The sequence below is a fragment of the Mustela putorius genome, unplaced genomic scaffold (assembly GCF_011764305.1).
Source record: "Mustela putorius furo isolate JIRA1106 unplaced genomic scaffold, ASM1176430v1.1 tig00000551_pilon_pilon_pilon, whole genome shotgun sequence".
NCBI lineage: Eukaryota > Metazoa > Chordata > Mammalia > Carnivora > Mustelidae > Mustela > Mustela putorius.
Window position 1 is genome coordinate 9,186,131 of NW_025421412.1, and position 20,947 is coordinate 9,207,077.

The 20,947-nt window shown below is 40.1% G+C and overlaps 1 protein-coding gene and 1 non-coding gene across 3 annotated transcripts in view; both read left to right on the forward strand.

The window, feature by feature from the left end:
* The window catches only part of FGF14 (fibroblast growth factor 14), a 608,658-nt gene that overhangs the window by 96,177 nt on the left and 491,534 nt on the right, over positions 1-20,947 (forward strand). The gene's annotated exons all lie outside the window — the stretch shown is intronic.
* On the forward strand, positions 15,191-15,297 carry LOC123392412. The gene has a single exon (XR_006607144.1). It is a non-coding gene; the product is annotated as a U6 spliceosomal RNA (small nuclear RNA).

Genomic DNA, 20,947 nt, shown 5'->3' on the forward strand with positions numbered 1-20,947 from the left:
AAGTACCACAGTCCCATTTCATGCTGCCCTTTCTCTGACCACAGCCAAAGTATATTCTCCACTTCAAAGCACATGTAGGATTACACTGGATTCCACCTGGGTCCTCCAAGCTGTTCTGCCTCCTCAAGTTCCTTAACCTTGATCACAGCTGCCAAGCCCTTTTTGCAATGTATGATAACATACACACAGATTCTGGGGATTAGAATGTGGGCATCTTTGGCGGGGGAGGCATTATTCTGGATACCACAGTTAGAATACAAAAAAAAAAAAAAAGACTGTGGCCTCTGAACCTCAGTAATTGTGGATAGTTCAAAGTAAACATAACATAAGCTCCAAATTTCACTGTTGAACACCTTGCCAGAAAACGTGCTAATTTCTTTCTTCTTTTGTTCTTATGGGCCCTTAGAGAACCATTTATTTGATGCTTACTCTTTTAGAGACATTTCCAGCACACAGTCAAATATCACAGAACCTTCAAGTTTGTTGCATACTGTCTACTCTTGCCTTGTCAAAAACAAAGTGTCCGCCAGGAGTCCTTCTGCTTAAAGATCAAGATCCAAGGTCATTGTTTTATCATGTCCTTTTCTGCGTTGCTCTGTTCAGGCTCTTTATCCCTTATTTCTTTCCAGAATTTAGGATTCTTCTCTGCCTTTCTTTCCATCATTCGTGTTCCCTCACTTGGGATGTGTTTTCCCTGCCCTGATGGTAGTCTATGTACATGCCTGGGTCTCCTGCTGCACTGTGAGCCCCTTCACCTGTAGGACTGTTCCTTAAACTGCTTTGTATCCTTAGCACCTAAGACAGTGCCTGAGAGAAGATAGTATGCAAAATGCATTGGCTGTATGCTGTGAGGTGCTTAGAAGATGAGAATTTGTCTAATCTGTTGCTCAGCCTTTATCTATTGGCTGAACACAGGATGCAGAACTTGGGACCAGAGGCAGAGTCATAAACAGACACAGTTCTGGTACCTCGGGGTCTGCAGCCTGATTTCTAGGGGAGTATAAGGGGATATATCTAACAAAATGAGTTACACATTTCCATGAAGAGATGAATGTTAAGTGCTTTATCTGAGGGCAAGAGAGGTCAGTGAAATTATTTAAGTCTTATCCATGAAGTGCTTTCCCAGCTCTTCAAAACCAAAGCCAAATCTTTTTTCAGGTCTTCTGTCTTCACTTTAAGATGTATAACAATTCTTTTCCTGTAATGCATTATGATGAGAGTACATACAGGCAATATTAAGTGCAATATTAAGTATAAGTTAGGTGCACACCATTCCATCCGCTTGCTTGAATATCTTATATTGTCCACAGTTGGCAACTTGAATTCACCTGGTTGATGTTACTCTCTTTAATATCAGTCCAAGGAGTATTAATCGTGTAACTCAGGCAACAGAAGGGTTAGTTGAGAATGACTGATGTCATATATGGAATAACTTCTGTTCAGAGTTTTAATTACTCTAAAGAAATGGATAATTATATAATAAAGGATAGTAAGTATATAGGTCTAATTACAATGCCATTCCAGTATTAATGCCAAACCTTCCACCTTAGAGTGAACATTTCTTGGTCCTGATCTTGATATTTTCATAGTTATGGCCTGGCATTGTCTTTAATCCTTTGTTTCTGTCTTAAGCAATTCAGTTGGTTATTATTATACTTTAAATCAGGGTTATTACATTAATAGCAGAAAATAATGTGTTATAATATTTCTCAGAGTTTAAAGTTCTGAGTCTTTGGAGCTCTGTTTTCTATAGTTGAAGCTGTTTGTGCTATTACATAGATTTATTGAAATGCTGACATTTAGGGCTCTACTAAAGGTCAGAAAAAGTCAGCTAATAAACTTTTTTTTTTTAAACCATAGTCAAAACTCTAAGCTTTGTAAAAAGACATTGTATCTGTCTTATATGCCACATATATTTTGAACGGTGGGTTGAAATTATATACAATTTTTCTTGTTATACTTTCTAGGCTTTCCTTACAAATGGATTTTGTCTGCATGTTGTTTTAGTGCAGACTTTTACTTTATAACAAAATTACCTAAAAGTCAGCGACTTCAAAGAAGAAGAAACATTTGTCATTTCACACATTTTCTGTGGGTCAGGAATTCAGGACTGTCTTAGCTGGGTAGTAGTAGCCCAGACTCTTCCATGGGGTTGTGGTTAAGATGTCACCTGAAGGGGCAGTGATCTGAAAGCTGACTTTGGCTGGAGAATCCTCTTCCGAGATGGCTCATATATGTCGTTAATAAGTTGATGCTGGTCATTGGCAGTTCCTTCCTACATGGACTGTTCCATAGGGCTACTTTTGTGTCTTCATGGCATGGTTGCTGGTCATCCTCCAGAGAGAATGATCTAAGAGTGCAAGGAAGACCCTACAATGCCCTTCAGAACCTAGCCCTAATTACATGTCTCTGCCCTATTCAGTATGGAATGGGCTTTAAAAAAATGTGCATATCCAGGGGCAAGATCACTGGAGTCCCCTTGGAGGCAGCTATCACACACTGTTCCTCTTTCTTAATCCTTAACCCTATCTGGATATGTAACTACAGATTCTGCACCCTTAGAAAATATAATTTAAATGTGTTTGATTTTAATAGAGAACCCATGTCAGGTAAACATCAGAAGCTAGTGGAGTATAGGGTTAACAGGCTTGGAGATAGTAGGATTGGATTCAGAATCAGAGTAGCAGCAGGAATCTGGGTCACGGAGAGAAATCCAGAAAAGAGTAAGTACGGAACCAAGCACATCTCAGGGCAGCTGCTTCCTTTGGTCAAGAGAATTTGTGGGGTTAGGTGAGAAGACAGGACTCTGGGGGAATGGGTCCTGGAGAGGAGAGCACGAAGTACACTTTGCTATTTTTCACTAGAGAAGATATTTAATTAATAATCTCTTTTTCTGGTTTGTACATGTGATGATGGGGAGCTGGGTTCAGTAGCACTTTGGCAAATAGATTTTAACAACTTGAATGTTAGCATCACAAAAAAACCAAGTAGCTTTTGGGAGCTAAGTTGAAGATATATGCTAATTCCAAAGTTTCAGTGGTGGTGCCTCTTCATTTAACAGGGCAATGAAGTTATACTAAATGTCTAAAATCTCTGTTGGAAAACACGATGCATAGCAATCTACATAGCTGTTTGAATCTGATAAGTTATCATTTAGTGTTTTACCTACTGTGCAGAGTTTGATTTTTTAATGACGCTAAGTGCTGACATTTATTGTGTTTAATGCGCACTAAGGTCATTATTGAGATTCATCCCAGTAACACAGCTATGAGATGTGCAGAGTCAATTTAGAGAAGCAGTGGGCTGTGGAGTCACTCGGACTCAAGTATCAGTCTCAGAAGTCGACCACGTAGTGGCTCTGGGAGTTTGGGTGAGTTCTTTGATCTTTAGAAGTCTTAATTTCCTCACCTGTAAAATTGGGGATTAAGAGAATCTACCCTAAAGATTGTTGTGAGGGTTTGGAAAGGCAGTGCATATAAAGAACTCAGTATGCCTGAGAGTTGAAAGAAGTGAGGGAAAGAGTTTATACAGGTGTCTGGGAAGACATTCTAGGCAGAAAACAGCAAGCGCAAATGTCCTGAGACAGGAGCATGCTTGGCATGTTGGTAAAATTAGGGGTCCACTTTGCATGGAGCAGTGTGAGTAAATGCGTGGTAAGGACGACATCAGAGAGGCAGTGGGTGGTCAGCTCATTTAAAAGTCTATAGGTTAGAGTGAAGAGTTTGCCTTTAACTCCTACTGGCAAAGGAAGGCACTGGAGGATTTTGAACAAAGGAGTAACATGATCTGATTTACATTTTATAAGCATCACTCTAGCTACTGTGTTGGAATAGACGTGGGAGCCAGAGTTAAAATGGGATGTGTATTATTGAGATGGTCTAGGCACAAAATAATGGTTGCTTGAACCAGGGAGGTTTTGATGGATGTAGTAGAAAGGTCAGATTCTGGACATATATTGAAAGTAAAGTGGACAGGACTCGAAGAGAACTCCAAGTCTTTTGGCCTGAGCACCTGGAGGAATGGAGCTATTTATTGGGATGGGGAAGTTTCTGGGAGGATGCCTGAGAGTCTGGTTTCAGGCATGAGAAATTTGAAAAGCTTTTACATTTAAGGGAAGGTAGTGAGTAGAATTGGATCTCTGAATCTGCAATTCAGGAGACAGCATGGGGGGTGGGGTCCTAATTGGGGGGGTTGTAGGTAATTGGTTGAATTTATAGCTGGAGACTCAGTGTAGATGGGGAAGGGGAGGGCAGTGAGGATGAGCCCATGTCTGCAAAACAGGTGTGAAGAGGAACCTCTGATAGGAAGGAGGACAAAGAAAGCTTGATTCCTGACGCCATGTGGAAGAAGAGAGAGAGACCAGTTCCACTCAGTGCTGCTGCTACCTCAAGTGCAAAGATGACTGAGGGTTGACCATTAATATATCTGCACCACGGTGACCCAGGCATTCCATTTTAGACCTTTTGCAGGAAACAATGAAAAATGCTGAATATCGTATTTTTCAAAACTTTTTGAATTCTCCAAAAGACAGTAAGGACATGGAGGATCCACCGGGAGAAAACTTGCTATGTAATGCTCTTGAACAGGCAGTATGACAAAGGGGTGTAGGTGGCGGAGGCTCTGTATCAAAGTTTAGGCATTTCAACAAAAGTAGCAAGAAGGAAGATAGCCTGTCTGGACACACGTGCTCGTCTTTGGAAGACACTGTGGTGGGAACGTGTAGTCCTCTTCCTGATGGCTTCTCAGTGACATCACAGGTAAAGCCATTAGCTGAGAGGAAAGGTGGGGGAGAGTGTTGGAGTTTTGAGAAGAAAAGTATAATGTAATCTCCAGTGAATATTGCAAGATTGCCTTCCCGCACTAACCACCAGCTCAAAGTTAACTGTTGTGGGCTCAAGGGGGAATGGGCCAGGGCAACCTGTGTTTCTCAGTGTGTTCCACTGCACGGGCACAGGTGTGGAGTAGGTTTTGTTTGGAAAGTCCCGGCGAGGCAGGGTAAGGTAGGGAGGAGTGAGCCTAATGACAGACCTTGGAATCTAAGTGGGTAAAGCAACATGTCGGGCAGAAGGAAAGAAGAAGGAAGCTTAGACATCAGAGCCGTCACTTTTCCCTTTGTCCTTGATGATAGTCTACCTCCCCTGCTAATTCCCATTTCTCTCCAGGTCCCCCAATTTCTTGTGAGCCCGAGTCTCATTCTTCAGTGTTTCCAGTATACCCTGTAGCAGTTTTCTTCTGCAAAGTAGGAAATCCATAACTCAATTGCATTGTGCTTTCATATTTTTCTTAGTCATTATATATCGGTTTCAGTATGAAAAATTTTATTGAAAATTCTTTTTGAAAAGTAACCTCCATATAAATATGTATAAGGAACTATTTTGCTCCCAAGTGCTACTTTAGATTATAGGTATATCAGCACGGCTAAGGTAAATTAAACTTTTGACAATATGGTTATTTGTTCTATTAAGTAGACAGATGAGACGAAATGTTTCAATAAGTTATTTGGCCCGAACTGTTTGATTTGACCTGTGTACATTGAATCAAATAGATCTAATGTTTGCCAATTTTCTGTTTTATTTTGAGGAAAGCTTAGAAGATGAAAAACAGAGGGCAGTCACCTTTTTCTTTTGAAAATAATATCTTTACAATGGTTAACCATTTGAGGTTTTATTAAAGTTAGGGTGTGTGTGTGTATGTGTGTGCACATTGGTGGGGGGTTGGTGGGATTGGGAAGAGAGTATGCAGTATAAAAGATGTTAGATTAGAGGTAGGTGATTGGCAAAGTTTCTCTAAAAATATCCTCCTGTGTGTGACTATGGCTAATGGAAAACCAGACACTGAAAGTATTGTCTGGAGTTCAAGTAACATGTAACTTTAGTCAACAAATATGTAATATGTATCTTGCATGTGGTGATGTACTAGGTGCGGGGGCGGGCTGTGGTAATTAAAACATTAAAAATAAAATCCTTGCTATCATGGGTTCAAAATCCAATGGGGCTGTAAACTAGAATCCTTGTGGAGATGGAATGGGCAGATCTGGGTAACTGCATGCGAGGCGGGCGTGGGGTGGGGGAGGAAAGTTCTGGAAGATCATACCAACGATCTGATGCTGATGTAAGAAGGTGATACTGACGTGCCTTATTTAGGGAAAACAAGAGGACTGTAGCGTCTGGGGAAAGACGCTGATTTAGATGATGCATGACCTGTTCAAGGGTCCACGCAGACATCTGTGTGGAACTGTCTGTGCAAATTCGTGAGAAGGCAGACAACAGACATGCTGCTGCTGTAGTTGATGGAGGGGGGGATGGGAGCCAGGGGCAGGATGTGAGGAAACAGCAAGAAGCTTGGTGGCAGAGGTGAGTTACTAGCTGGACCGTCAACAAAAGGATGCAGGCAACTTTTCTATACTTTCATTTTGTTTTTGAGTATGAGTCATGAACTTTCCTCCCACAGCAGATCTGAAGTTATATGAGAATGTAGCAGAAAAAAGATGTCTATTCTCCAGGCAAAATGGGTGACCTTAAAAATAATCAGTTAATAAAGTTTAATTTCGAACCCTCAAAAGTTTGGAATACCTCCGCAAACAGCAGTTTGGGACTAGATCAGTGAGCTTTTAAAGTTTATTGGATTTTTTTTTTTCTTGCATTTGGCTTATGGATTTGTTTTCCCTCCGATGTTCTTAAAATGTTTCGAGGGGTGTTCATATTAGTTACCCTAGCCCATGTGTTCTCAAAATCTGACCTCCCTCCAGCCTTGGGAACTTCCACTGTGCCGCCCAACTCCTCTTGTTCGATTCTTTCCTTTTTGTGTTGTACTTTTAGTCTCAAGGTTGTTTGCAGTGGGAAGCAAAGAAGCGGAAAGAATCGAGGAAGCTTCGCCTTCCTGAGACCCTGCTTCCTGGAGAACCCCACCCACTGTATTTCCCGCTCACTTCCCACTTTCCCAGCAGCTCCTTCCCCTGAACTGGGTAAGACCTGAGAACTTGGAGAGAAGTCCAGACAGCCTTCTGTCTGATTTTCCTCTTGCTCTCTTGCCTACGTGTCTACCCGTATTTCTGGTAGTAATGTTCATAATGGAAATATAGGAAGTCTAGTCAAACCTACGTCCACACTGAAAATCCTAACCTTTCAACTGATGCAACGCTTAATCCTAAGAAACATTGATTTCTGGATCCTTTGCACAGCTTTGCATCCCTAAGGGAGAGTTAGCATCCATCTTGACTCTCCTCGGTTTCTTTCCAAGTATATTTTTATAAATGCCCTATTTAAGAAATTACTCCTCTGAAGCATATCCCAGACAGAACCACACTAATGTTTAAAGGATATATATTTGGTAAACAGCTGATTTTGAAAACAACTATTTAATTCCATTCCTTGTATCCTTAGGGCATCTTGCTGCTCTTTTGGTTAGAAAATTTTAACCACTTGGTACAATTCAACTTTGATCGAAATGAGTTTTCTACTGATGCAGAAAGAAACAGCTTTGTCACCATCGTTGAAAAGATAGATTCTGTTGGGAGAGACAAAGTGTGTCTTAGTGATCTTGCTTTCAGCGTGATATGAGAAACAGATTCAAATGCCGTGTAATCATCTGGTGCACAATTTATTACCTAGAAGCCAGGAGAGAAGCACGGCGCATTTATTCAGCTCTCGTTTCCACTCCTACTTAGAGTTTGTTGAAAATAGATTCACTTAATTTTGAGGAAATCACGTTGTTCTCCCAGACATTGGATTTATGTATGAAAAAATAAGCTTCTTTTTTCTCCAGCTTTCACTTGATACTTTACATTGTTCCCCTAAGAAGTCACTTTAACGAATTTGCTTCTAAAGAGCAGCACAGCGTAATTAGGCAATTGCCCTTGTGTCTTCAGTCCACCAGGGGAAAAGGTGACAGAATTGCACAATAGGCTCATTATAAGACAGTGCAAAATAAAAACCTGAACTCACCAGTTAAAGGAAAGACAGCCAAAACTGTGCTGTAAAATATTAATGCACGAAAGATGAAAGTGAAAATCTTTTCCGTAGAATGTCTTGGTTAGTCAGTTGGGATCAGTAGTAATTGGTTAATTGAAAGGATAAATTAATGAAAAAAGCAGTAAAACAGGGCAATTATTAAAAATGATACACATGTGCCTTAAACATTTCACTTTATATTAATGCTCATTCACCAGTTACTTTGAGCCCCCATGGGGTTTCTTTGATTATGGTTGAACTGATTTGAGTTCTTGTAGAAATCACACCCATGATCTCTGATTTCTAATTTTGGTGTCTTTAAGTGGAGCAGAACTTGAAGGATGGAAGCAATCTGAGTGCAGGATCTTTCTTGATTTTCATGACATTTTCTTTTAATCTTTTATGGTACGAGAACACCCATATTCAACGGAATATTTTTAGCCATTTGCCTTTATCAAGTTTTTTCAAATCATTCAATCTATTTTTTCCCTCAGAAATAGCAATGCTTTGCAATTATGCTTGTGATTTCAAAAATAATTAAATCACATAATGAAAATAACAAGTACAACTTGTGTAAATGAGATTAGGGGCATGTGTGGGTAAGAGCAGACCACCACTGCAGGGCCAGTCTGTGAGGGCATCCTGGCCACCTCGGCAGCTTCCCTCACAGTCTTCAGAAAGCAGAAGAGATAAAAACAGAGTTGGTTCAGTTGAATTACTCCGATCTGTAGACATCAGTTAAAAAGAAGGAGAGACTTTTTTTTATTTTTAAGAAAGCTTATTTTGGAATAATTTTGGATTTACAGAAGAGTCGTGAAGACACACAGGGATTTCGCACAGACCCGAACAACCAGTTTTCCCTTCTTAACATCTCATTACTGTGGTACATTTGTGACACTCAATGAACTGATATTGATACATTATTAATAATACGAGTCCCTATTTTGTTAGGATTTCATTAGTTTTTAAACTAATGTTCTTCTTCTGTCCTGGAATCCCATCCAGGATACCACATTACATTTACTAATCATGTCTCCTCAGGCTTCTCTACACTCTGACCATTTTGCAGACTTCCCTTGTTTTTGATGGTCTTCACAGTTTTGAGGAGCACTGGTCACGTGTTTTGTAGAGCCCTCCTCAACTTGAGTTTGTCTGATGTTTTCCTCAGGTATAGCTTAGGATTATGGGTTTTGGGGAGGAAGTTTCCAATGAAGTAACCAAAAGTACCGCGTTCATCACACTGTATGAGATGTACTTAATACTATCAATTTGACTTGAATTCCATTGATACTGACCTTTTGCCCTTGGTCCAGGAGGTAGCCAGACTCCTCTGCTGCCTCTGTGTGGTTTCTATAGCCAACTGGTTTACTACACTGAAATGGGAATATGTGCAGGAAATTCTTCCCATCATGTTCTCTTCACGATAGAGTTCGACACTTTGGCCCCTCCATGAAGATTTTGTGAGTAGCTGAAAGAAACACACGTAACGTCATCCTGGCACTCCTACTAATTTTGGTTTTTCTGTCTTGTTTCACGTTTCTTGAGCATTAGGCTCTCACTGAATGAGACACAGGTCCGAGGCTGTCTTTGGCTGTGGTTTGGAAGGAAAATGGAGCGTCACAGTTGCACAATTGTGCTTCTGCAGTTGAATGCTTCAGGATTCCAAGCTCGAGATGAAATTTGCCATTCCTTAGTTCAGTTTTGCATTATTCTGTGTTAGTATTCTATGGCAATTAAACATTTTTCCTGCTGCCCTTGCATGCATTTAACAAAAGTGTACTTGAGAACCACCTTGTAGCCTATCAGTGGATGACCAGGCCCATTAGGTATTGGTAAGTCCACCACCCTATTCACAGACGACACCTAAGATGGAAAGGAATTCTAATATGGTGTAGGGAGAATTTTTGTGCCACCAACCTAAGCTGCACACCACAACAGCTCATCTCTCATACTTCACAGAAGTTGTATAAAACCTGAGAAACAATCTTTTAATAAGGAATCAGACTCCTACACTATGTCAATCTATTGGAAACATTTTAATATAGAACACAAAGAGATCTCTAAAACTCAGAGACCATCTGTTGCCTTTGTGGGCCTGGAGATATCATGAGGATATGACACAGACTTCCTTTTACTAAAATTTCTGTGATGAGAATGTGAAAACTTTTCATTTCAGAATTGAAATTCACTTACCTTACTTAAGCAATAATGATTTCCTAACCCTTAAAAAATAACAGAAAGAGTGGTCCTGGAAGTTTAAACTCAGACCTACATTGTTAATAGGAAAATAAGGTTGACGCCCATTCTTTCAATATTTTCTCTTCTATAGCCCCAAAGAACTTTATTTTTCAACACTGTCTTGGCTGAATATGGAACTTATTATGCATCTGTCTCCCTCAAATCTGCATCAGAGTGACAGTTTCAGTGTAAGCTTGACTATAAGCAGCTGAACTAATAAATAGTTTACTGCCCATTCAGGCATTATTTTTCTGTTCCTAGGTTGTCTTGGTTCTCTGCCCATTGCTAGGATGTTCACATCACCAATATCGTGATGTGGAACAACATTTGGGGACAAGCAGCATGGAACTGTGAAAACACCATTGGATGGGAAATCCGATAGCCTGTGCTTTTCAGGTCTCTCTGGCACCTCTAATACTACCACCTGGGCAATATCCTAACCTTTGACTTCCAGTTTCCTGTGGGTGGCTGGGGGTGTTGATGAGGAGACAATTATAGCTGCCTTGCCCCTGCCCTCAGCAAGGTCTTTTCAGGATCCAGTGCATGGTAATCATGCAAATAAAATGGATTACAAATCACAGAGGGCTGGACAGTCAAGGGAAAAGAAAGAGTGGATGTCTGCATAGGGGCAAGGAAAAGTCTACAGAAATCCTTTCCACCTATACCAAAGCCTATAGCACAATGCAGGGTGTGGTGAAGATTACTGCTATTAAAAAAAGTGAATCGGAAGGACAGACAAACAGAGTGAATTTGTCGATACTGTCGAGGACATCTCCATGCCCACAGCTTAGATTACAAATGTACTTCAGCGGCATCAGAGTCCCTGAGAAGTGCAATTAGTTGTTTCACACAAGCCTGATGACAATGATCATGATGATTAGGAATGTACTGTACAAGATGAAAGCTGGATAAGGTGATTTTTAGGATTCTTTCTGGTTTTAAAATTCTATGGATGGTCAATTTAAAATAATCAAACCAATTACTTGAATTAAAGTAATCCATAGACCGGTGGGGAGAGAAACAAATAAAAATGGATACCTTAATATACTTTGAATAATTAATAAGTAATCACATTTAAAAACTTCTACTTTCAAGATGGGAACAGGAACAAAGAGCTTCCTGTGTACCAGATGGGGCCCTAAGCACCACCCTAACTCATCAGTCCTCACCGTAGCCTTAGCAGGACAAGGGAACTGAGGCACAGAGGGAAAAATGACCGAGATCACATGGCTGGTTTTGGGGAGCCAGGACTTGGACAAAGGCAGTCAAAATATAAATATGAAACAAAAAATATGTTGGGATGGGGGTGCCTGGTGGCTCAGTCAGTTAAGCAACTATATTCAGCTCAGGTCATGATCCCAGGGTCCTGGATAGAGCCCCCCATCGGGCTCCCTGCTCAGCAGGGAGCCTGCTTCTCCCCCTGCCTGCATCTCCTTCTGCCTCTGTTCTCTCTGCTCCTGCTCGGTCGCTCTCACTCTCTCTTAAAAATAAATAAAAGTCTTTTTAAAAAAAGGTATGTTGGGACAATATCACTAATTGATTCAAGGAAAACAAATACATGTTTGAACAGTTAGGAAAACAGTGGAAACAAAAAGAGAGGGGTGGCTAGCACAGACTGACAGTCCGCTACCAGTAGCTGTTCAACTACTCAAACACAAATAGAAAGTGCATTTGATCGTGTTAAGCAGATATGCTTTCTCATTGGCTCCAGCACTTTCGCTGTACTAGATTCTTCATAGATGAATGCCATCGGGTTTTGACTAAAGAAACCACTGGTGTTGTGAGTACATAAAAATTGCTATGTTCCATTTACTAATATTTTTTTTCTCGCGTTTGCGGATGTTAAGTGTTTATTTTATTTATTTATTTTTTTTCAGATTTCAGGTTTCTACTTTTACATTCCTCTCCCTGAATACTCATGAGAAATTGCTGTACCTATGACAGGTTGCACGATTTCTCCCCCCTCTGTGCGCTCGATTTGTGTATTATTGTATCATATGACATTTTGAATCAAGTGCTGCTAGTACCAAGCTGCTATCAGCAGCTGATGCCAAAAATATTCATTATAACACTTCTCAGCATGCAAGTGAGAGCACTTCAGATCACAGAGACAGAATTTCCAGCCATTGTGCTTTTCTTTTTTGCATATTATAAGCAAAAAGAATGCAAAACAAAAGGAGGTTTATTAGAAAATAATGCCTTGGTAACATGTTGTAAAACACGCAATTCATGAATTTATGAATGTCGTGTGAGATTCAGCACTGTGTTAGCGACACCCCCTCAAAGGCCTTGTCCTCCTTCTTTTATCTGGTTCCAAATGCTTTTTTTCAAGGGGCATCTTTCTTGGGTGTTTGGTTTCCTTTGGGGCAAACTATTTACCCATCTGGAAGTAAGCAATACCCTCAGGAGAAAACCATGGAATGAGATGCGCACCTCCATTTGCCTTTGTATGGTCTCTTCATGCGACTAGGCCAGTCAGGGCGACTGCTGTCCTTGTGGTAGCAACCAGGGAGGTGGGAGGCATGGAAGGCTTTCCTCTCTAAAGGAGGACAATTAAAAAAACAAATTCAATACGTAAATTTTGTCATTTCCTAATATTCAGAGTCTGCATCCATCAGCAAATTTCTTATACGTTAATTCATTCTACAAAGTGAACACCCAGACTGGGTAGCCAACTGACAAGATGCCAAAAAATGTCACGGCAGAGAAGAGGGAGCCTTTCAGTAGCACTTTTGAACACCCGACCTCTACCTGCACTGTCTTCTGGAGGAAGAAACATGGAGCTTGGGGTTGGGGATGGAAAAGTGGGATTGGCGGGACTGCAATTTGCAGACTCTTTCTCTGCTGCCTGATACACCGGAGGTTAATAACCGTGCCCCCATTCTTCTCTGACTCTGGAAAGACCAGAAGCAAAGGGCTGGAGCTGGGCAAATGTCATTTTCATCTCAGCCCAAGGATGCATACCAAGTGCCCCTGAAATCTGCGGTTCCTGCTCAAAGTGCTGTGACCTCAGTCTCCTGGAGAGGGGCAAAGTCACACTGGTCCACCAAAGAAATCAGGGCTATTGTTGTGGTCTACTGTGTTGCAAAAACATGCCAGAACCCCCCATTGGCTCTCCGAGTGGTCTTCCATTTTACCTGCTCCCTATTCATTGTCTCAGTTGACTCCCTATTTTTTTTTAATTTTTTCAATTTATTTATTTTCAGAAAAACAGTATTCATTATTTTTTCACCACACTCAGTGCTCCATGCAATCGTGCCCTCTATAATACCCACCACCTGGTACCCCAACCTCCCACCCCCCGCCACTTCAAACTCCTCAGACTCTGTATTTTTAAAAGTGTGTTCATATGAAGATGTTTCTTAACCTGCTGAGTCTCAAGCCATTGCTGTAGGTGCAGTGTTTTCTCCTGTCTGGTGTGTTTGGCTAGCTTTTGAGTTGGAAATCACAACGTCTTACCCAAGCTTTGAAGGAAAAGCTAAGAATTAAAGTTTGTTGAATACTTAGCATGTGGTTGATGTTATAGTAAATACTCTTTATATGGAAGTCCAGAACAAGCTGATGTGTTAGTCTTTTAAAAAAATGATAATCTAATCTTATCTGTGGAAGTGGTTTAGGATACTGATCTCACATTTTTCTGTGGCATTTGAAATTCTGGAAGATAATAATGTGAAAGATTTACCCTCAAGAAGAACAATACATTTGAATCTTCTGCTTTGAAAAGACATAGAGATTTCCATATTTATTTTGCTCTGGAGTATATATTAGGAAATGTTTGGCAGGTAAAATTTGACTTCTTTTAAACTCCATGAGTTGTTGTCAGTTTATTCAAATTCATGAAAAACAGACCTTTTATTAACAACACAGCCCCACAAAAGTTAGGATGCCATTAGTGGCCTATCATCAAGCCATTTTCCAAAACCTTATTGGCAAATTCCCGGCATGAAAAAAGACTTAAGAGAGGGAAGGCTGGTTGAGGATTGACCACTGATTCCTGTTAACTGAACAGATGCCAGCCAGAGGGACAGGTTTGTATTGACTCTGCTCAGCTGGTCTCTGCAGCCGTTGGGTTTGGGTGACCTGGGGTCACAAGCAAGACTGGCTCTAAATCAAATAACTGGAGAGCCAGCTTTAACGTGCTGACTCATTGCAGTGACTCCCAAGCAGCTCTTTCAAGCACCTCCAAGCTGTGTACAGCAAAGGCTGAGTGGGCGAGCATGTGGGGTGGCCTGGGTCCTACACTGCCGGTTGTTGTGCTCGAAACCAGAGTGTGGGGGGACAGCTTAAGAACCCGTTCAGTCCTTCCAGGTACACTGTAGCCTCCAGCTTCTGAGCTCCATCTTTCTTGCCAGCCTCACTCTTAGGACCCCATTTTTTTTCACATTAGATTCGTGAAATTTTGGCCTCAGTTTTTCCAGTATAGCTTGATGTCACATGGAGTTCCTTACTTTGGTGGTTGATGGTTATCTGGTTCTAGAAAGTTTTGTCAATCTATCTATTTTAATTTGTATTTATGTATTTTAGTCAACAGATAACAGATTCTTGAGATGGCTGAGAAATAAGCTCCTCTAGGCTTCTCTTAGCACCACTGGGCAATCTTTTCTGCTTTTTTCTCCCCAACGTTCTGAGAGCATGCCAGCAAGTTCCTGTCTGTGTTCACTGAGAGCTCTGAGTATGGTTCCTCTGCTCTGAAGATAGGATCAAGCCCAGTGCATAAAATGCCCTGAAATGTGTAAATTCCAAAAGAAGAAAATGCTTAGTTTTAACTTTTAAATGATAGTTCACATAGGCATGAAGGAAATTCATAAGGTTATTTTGAGTTAGTGAGTCGGTAGTTTCAACAGTTTGCAGCTGAAAAGTTAGAGAGTCTGTATCAGTTACCCTTTTTAGCAAGAACATCTTTTTACTGCTTTTAGAATCATACCCTAGGAACCATGCAGCTTACTAAAAAATAATATTGCTCAATTTCCACCCTCTTTGTTTTGATTTTTAAAAATTTGTAAGTGCTTGCTTCAGCAGCACGTGTACTAACATTGGAACGATACAGAGAAGATTTGCATGGCCCCTCCATGAAGATGACACATGAAATTTTTATGTGAAAGTGACACAAAGTGAAAAAGAATGATGTCGTTTTCTAAAATGATATTGGTTATATAACTTCTGTTTGATTTCAGCAACACTGTATGTTCCCCTAAGGGACAGTTGCAAACTGTGTGATTTGCATGGGTCCATTGAGCAGTTCTCATGGGCAGGGTGGCTCTCTGCTGCTGCCATGTCATCTCTGGGGCACCTAGTCCGGGCAAGGGCTGGTGACAACTGTGGGGGCTAAAACAGTGATGTGATTTGAACAGAGGATAGGGAGGGACAAGGCAGTCAAACTGCTAGGGAAGGGTGACGTGGCCTTGGACCTCACTCAGGGTTGTACCCTTTTACTTACTCCGGACAGAAGTTCAAGGCTACAGCCAAGTCTTGCATATGCAGAGAAACAGGATGCCACAGTGAGGCTGGATTCAGGCACAACACTAGAATTTGATGGAAAAATTGGTAGTTGGCACCAGAACAAATTTGATCAGGTCCAGAGAACCAAAGGCGAACTGTTCCTCTGAACTTCAGGGGTTGGGGACTCCTGCATCCCGAGTCTGGGATGTTGGCTGTGGCAGTTTTAGCACCGAGCAATGTGACTGACCTTGGCACTTACTGGTACCACCGTATGAGAAGAGGAAAATGCTGAAAGTTCAGAGTCGAGAGGAAAATGCTGAAAGTGACATACGTTTAAAAATGAGAGAAGACACCACCTGTTCAGATACAAGAAATGATAGAAACATATTTTACTCCATAAACTAGCACAGTGCTTATTACTGTGCTATGAGGTGACTATTTAAAATTTATGAGAATAATACTTTTCTTCTGAGGGATTCGAAGTACTTTTGATTTTCTAAATGTTATTATGGAATAGTGAAAAAAAACCCAAGAAAGTAAATTATCTTGGTCTGGATTTAAAATTCTTACGAAGTTGTATCAGTTTGAATTCAGCTTTGAACTTTGAATCAGTTTTCCTCTTAATTATTGAGACTGTGAGGATACATGGGGATAAGACTGTCCTAATTACAACAGATTGTTGCCTGAGTTTGCAACAGGCGATAGTTCGCAGGCTTACGTGAACACAGACCGCTTTCTCAGACTTTCCTGATTGTGATTGAAGTAAATTAAAGAGGTAGATAAAATAAAATTATTGTTTCAAAGTGGTATGGATATAAAACAAATGTTGGGGTAACATCGAAGGGCCTTTGAATTTTTAGATTTACAGACAGATTCAACTTCAAAGACTACTTTATCCTTTGATGCCAATGTTTTTTTATCACCCGTCCTCAAGAGATTTTAGCTCACTTGTGTAACTTCAAAAGATTCTCATTTATTCACTGATCAAACAATTATTGAGTGCCTACAGTGTGCCAGGCATTGTGCCTGATGCTTGACATAGAGGATGATGAAAGAGGGGCACCTGGGGGGATCCGTCAAGTAAGCGTCTGCCTTCTGCTCAGGTGGTCATCTCAGGGTCCTGGGATCGCACCTCCCCCCAGGGGGCTCCCTGCCTCCTCGGCTCCTCCCTCTGCTCGTGCTTTCTCTCTCTCTCTCTCAAATAAATAAAATCTTTAAAGAAAAAGATGATTAAAGAGAGTTTCTAGCGTTCTCAAGTAGTGGAAAGACTGAGGAGAAAAGTGGAAGTCCAGCGACCCAAGGATTATTCTCCTAAAGATAAAATTTTTTAGGGGGCGCGTGGTTTAATGGAGAAGTAAAAGGACGAATATTTTATGAATAGTTTCAATAATTTTATCAGTTTCTCATCTTCAAAACTCTATTTGGTGTCTTTTTGTGTCATCTTGGCCATTTATATTAAAAGCAAAGGCTTTTAATTTTTAAAATTAAACATTCAGTATTAGCAATTTGATTAGACATTAGATTAAGATATTTTCTGATTATAGAGATATAAATTGTTATGTGATCTGCCCTAAAGTTCTCATCTGAAACCTAAATAAATACAAGTAAAAGATATTTGGGGAGGAGAAGAGAGAAAAAAAGGACATGGCATCAGTAGAAATGTTTTCACAAAGAATTACCAAACAATTTGTATGTCTACCTTTTAAATAGTTCCTGTGGAACAGATTTGTTCACTGTGATTATATCCCAAATAATGTCATAAACTAAGGTGGCTTGGAGATCTAGGCCCAGTGACATTTAGCTTCACGTGCTTAGTGTAATGCCAGGCAGAGCACATGCAAACATGCAGCAAATATATGCAACATTTTCAGAAAGGTCAGAACAAACCCAGAATATATTTATGCCAGGGACTTGGTAGCCTTGAATTACAAGGCTTCTTCCTAATTGCTATCACTATTCAAACTCAAATTTATGAATTGTTGTCAACTATGTGTCAGAGGTAGGAAAGACTGACTAGGAACAAAACATATGCCTTATACCCTCACCAGGCATGAAGGAAGGAAGAAAATGTTTGTCTTCTTTAGGAATGAATCCCAGGGGTAGTGTTCATAGCATGGCTTCTGTGGAATTACACAAAGTGCTTTAGGCATTTTATATTATTTAAATATTATCAATTTAAAATAACAAATACTAGGTTATAATCATAATCTTTTATTGTTAATTCTACAGTCTCTAACTCAATAGTAAAGTAATTAATTAATCAATAAAGATTTATTGAGCACTTTTTGTGGACCACAAATGAATAGGTTGATGGTTTAAAAAGTAAAAAATAAAAAATTATATTAAAAAAAATGTAAGGTAACACATAAGTTATGGCTTTCATTGATGCATTCATTTAGCAAATATCCAGTAGGCGTTTTTGTACAAGTGACCCGCTATAGGGAGCATTATGAGTGATACAGGGAAGTGACTGTACACGGTCTCTGACCACAGAAAATTGCCAGGTGAGATGCTCATGCAGAAAAACAAAACGTTTCAATGAAATATATGACTGTGGAATAGGCAGGTAATAAATCCTGTGCCTATTTCAGCCTTTAAAAGGAAAAGCGGGATTTTATGGAAAGGAGCAACTTGATCCATTTCTGTGTGATGGGGACACTTTGGGGAGCAGGGAATTTCTTTCAAGGAGTAGAGAGGAACAGCGGTGGGGAGAAGGGAATGGGCAGAGGTAGAGTTGGGAAGGAAATGCTCATTATGCATTCTTTTTTTTTTAAATTTTTAATTTTTTATAAACATATATTTTTATCCCCAGGGGTACAGGTCTGTGAATCACCAGGTTTACACACTTCACAGCACTCATTATGCATTCAGAAGAGAGGACTAGACACATTTGGTTACAGCAGTCGGTGACTGTCTAGGATCCTTGGTCCTTTAAATTAAAGCATCCACGAGTGGGATTACTAAACTCCACCTCTAAGGTTGGAGCCTGCCCTGAAGAGTGAGACCAATTTTGCCCTCAGAGAATGTTCTCAGAATCTCTAACCCGTGCTTTGAAGACATAGTTTTTTTTTTTTTTTTCTTTTTCTTTTTTTTTCCTTCTGCTCCTGCAGAATAGAGAAAAATTCTGGGCAAAGATGGTGCGATATTAATTCAGTAACTTTGCAAATTTTTCAGAAATCAAGTTTATTATTGATCTGATAAAAGTAGCAATGAGCATTTTCCCCATCAATCATTAGCTCACTCTGCTTCTGGAAATACATGTATGTAAATCATTTGAGGATACTTTTCTAGACTTTTTATCATCTCCAGAAAAACACTTTCTGTGAATATGTTTCATATAGCACACACACACACAAATCTGGGAATTCTTTTTTTTTTTTAAGATTTTATTTATTTATTTGACAGACAGCAATCACAAGCAGGCAGAGAGGCAGGCAGAGAGAGAGGAAGGGAAGCAGGCTCCCCGCCAAGCAGAGAGCCGGATGCAGGGCTTGATCCCAAGACCCTGGGATCATGACCTGAGCCGAAGGCAGAGGCTCTAACCCACTGAGCCACCCAGGCACCCCAAATATGGGAATTCTTAATGAAGTACTGAAACAGCCCTTGAAGCAACATTCATTATCAAAAGAATTTTTCTAATCGGGGTACCAGGAACATGCATCAAATCACCAAAGGGACTATTACAGGGTTATGAATATTATCCTTTGCTCTATGAAAAATTTTCTCTGACATTAGGAGGGTATACAAGTTTGTAGCTATACTTTCTAAATGAATATACATGTTCAGTTAATGGTCCTCCAAAATTTTTTCTTTCTTTTATGCCTTTGGTGACTTTTCTTTGCCTTTTTGCAAAACATGTAGCATACGCAGCTCAGACAAAGTGGTGAGACCAATACACATGCACATACACACACACAGAACGAGAGCACTAAAGATCTATAAGCATTGCTTGCAATGATTACGTCAATTATTTAGAGTCTTTTGTACTCATAATTAGTAAGAAATATCTTAAAATTTTTGAAGGATTGTTTACATTGCTAAACCATGAATAAAAAAATTAAAAAAATGAATAAACATTTGTATTTGATATCTCCATTGAAATACTTTAACTTTATGTTTCTATTATTTTATAGTTGATGCATACACTCAAATGGGGTCCTGGTTATTTATAATAAATTTATAGTGGCATTTAATTTAAAAAAAATTCAAGTTGAAATTAATATAGCAAGTTCACTTCTGAAAACTCTAGAGCAGAAACATATCTTACGGAGCATTCAGTCTAATTCTTTTATTTTTAGTGAGGGATTTAAATGACGGGTAGTTGCACTGTTTATTTCGTGGTGTTTGTATTATGCCAAGGTTGAACTTTAGGCAAAGTATAATTTGCTAATGAGTTTTTTCTTAGGACTTTGCCATATTTATCTTCATTAGGTTTTTTCATTTATCCAGAAACACTGAATCATTCCCTTAGTCAACCAATTTTAATGAGGACTTACTTCCTGTAGACTTCATGGAGGCGATAAGTACATGGAGACAGTCTTAGGAAGTTTTATGGTTGTTCTTTGTAAAACAGTTAAGATATGGAAACCCTCGGGGCACCTGGGTGGCTCAGTCAGTCATTAAGGTCTGACTTCAGCTCAGGTCATGATCCCAGAGTCCTGGGATTAAGCCCCGCATCAAGTTGTCTGCTCAGCAAGGAGTCTGCTTCTCCCTCTCCCACTCCCCTTGCTTATGTTCCCTCTCTTGCTGTCTCTCTCTCTTTGTCAAATAAATAACATCTTAAAAAAAAAAGGTGGAGACCCTCAAGTGGACTACCTGAAATACACTAGTGTGTGTGCAAGAGTTGTTTACTAGAGTCTGAGACCATGCTGGAGGTATCCGCTTATGTCAGAGTCCTGCTCTCTCAGTGGAAAAGGAAAAATCACAAATGGACTCCAGTGTTTCCTGAAGTCCCAGAGCCAGTACTGTGTCCACAACATCCCTCTACACTTCAGTGTTGTTCTTGTCATAGAAACAGAATATTTTTAAAGATCATCTAGTGAGGGGCACTCGGTTGGCTCTGTGGGTTAAGCCTCTGCCTTCAGCTTAGGTCATGATCTCAGGGTTCTGGGATCAAGACCCGCATCAGGCTCTCTGCTCAGCAGGGAGCCTGCTTCTCCCTCTCTCTCTGCCTTACTCTCTGCCTACTTGTGATCAATCTCTCTGTCAAATAAATTAATTAATCTTAAAAAAATAAAGATCATCTAGTGACACCTGCTTTTATCTTGTGAAAAACTGTCAGCAATTATTGACTACGTACTGCCTTCTAGTACTTCATATGC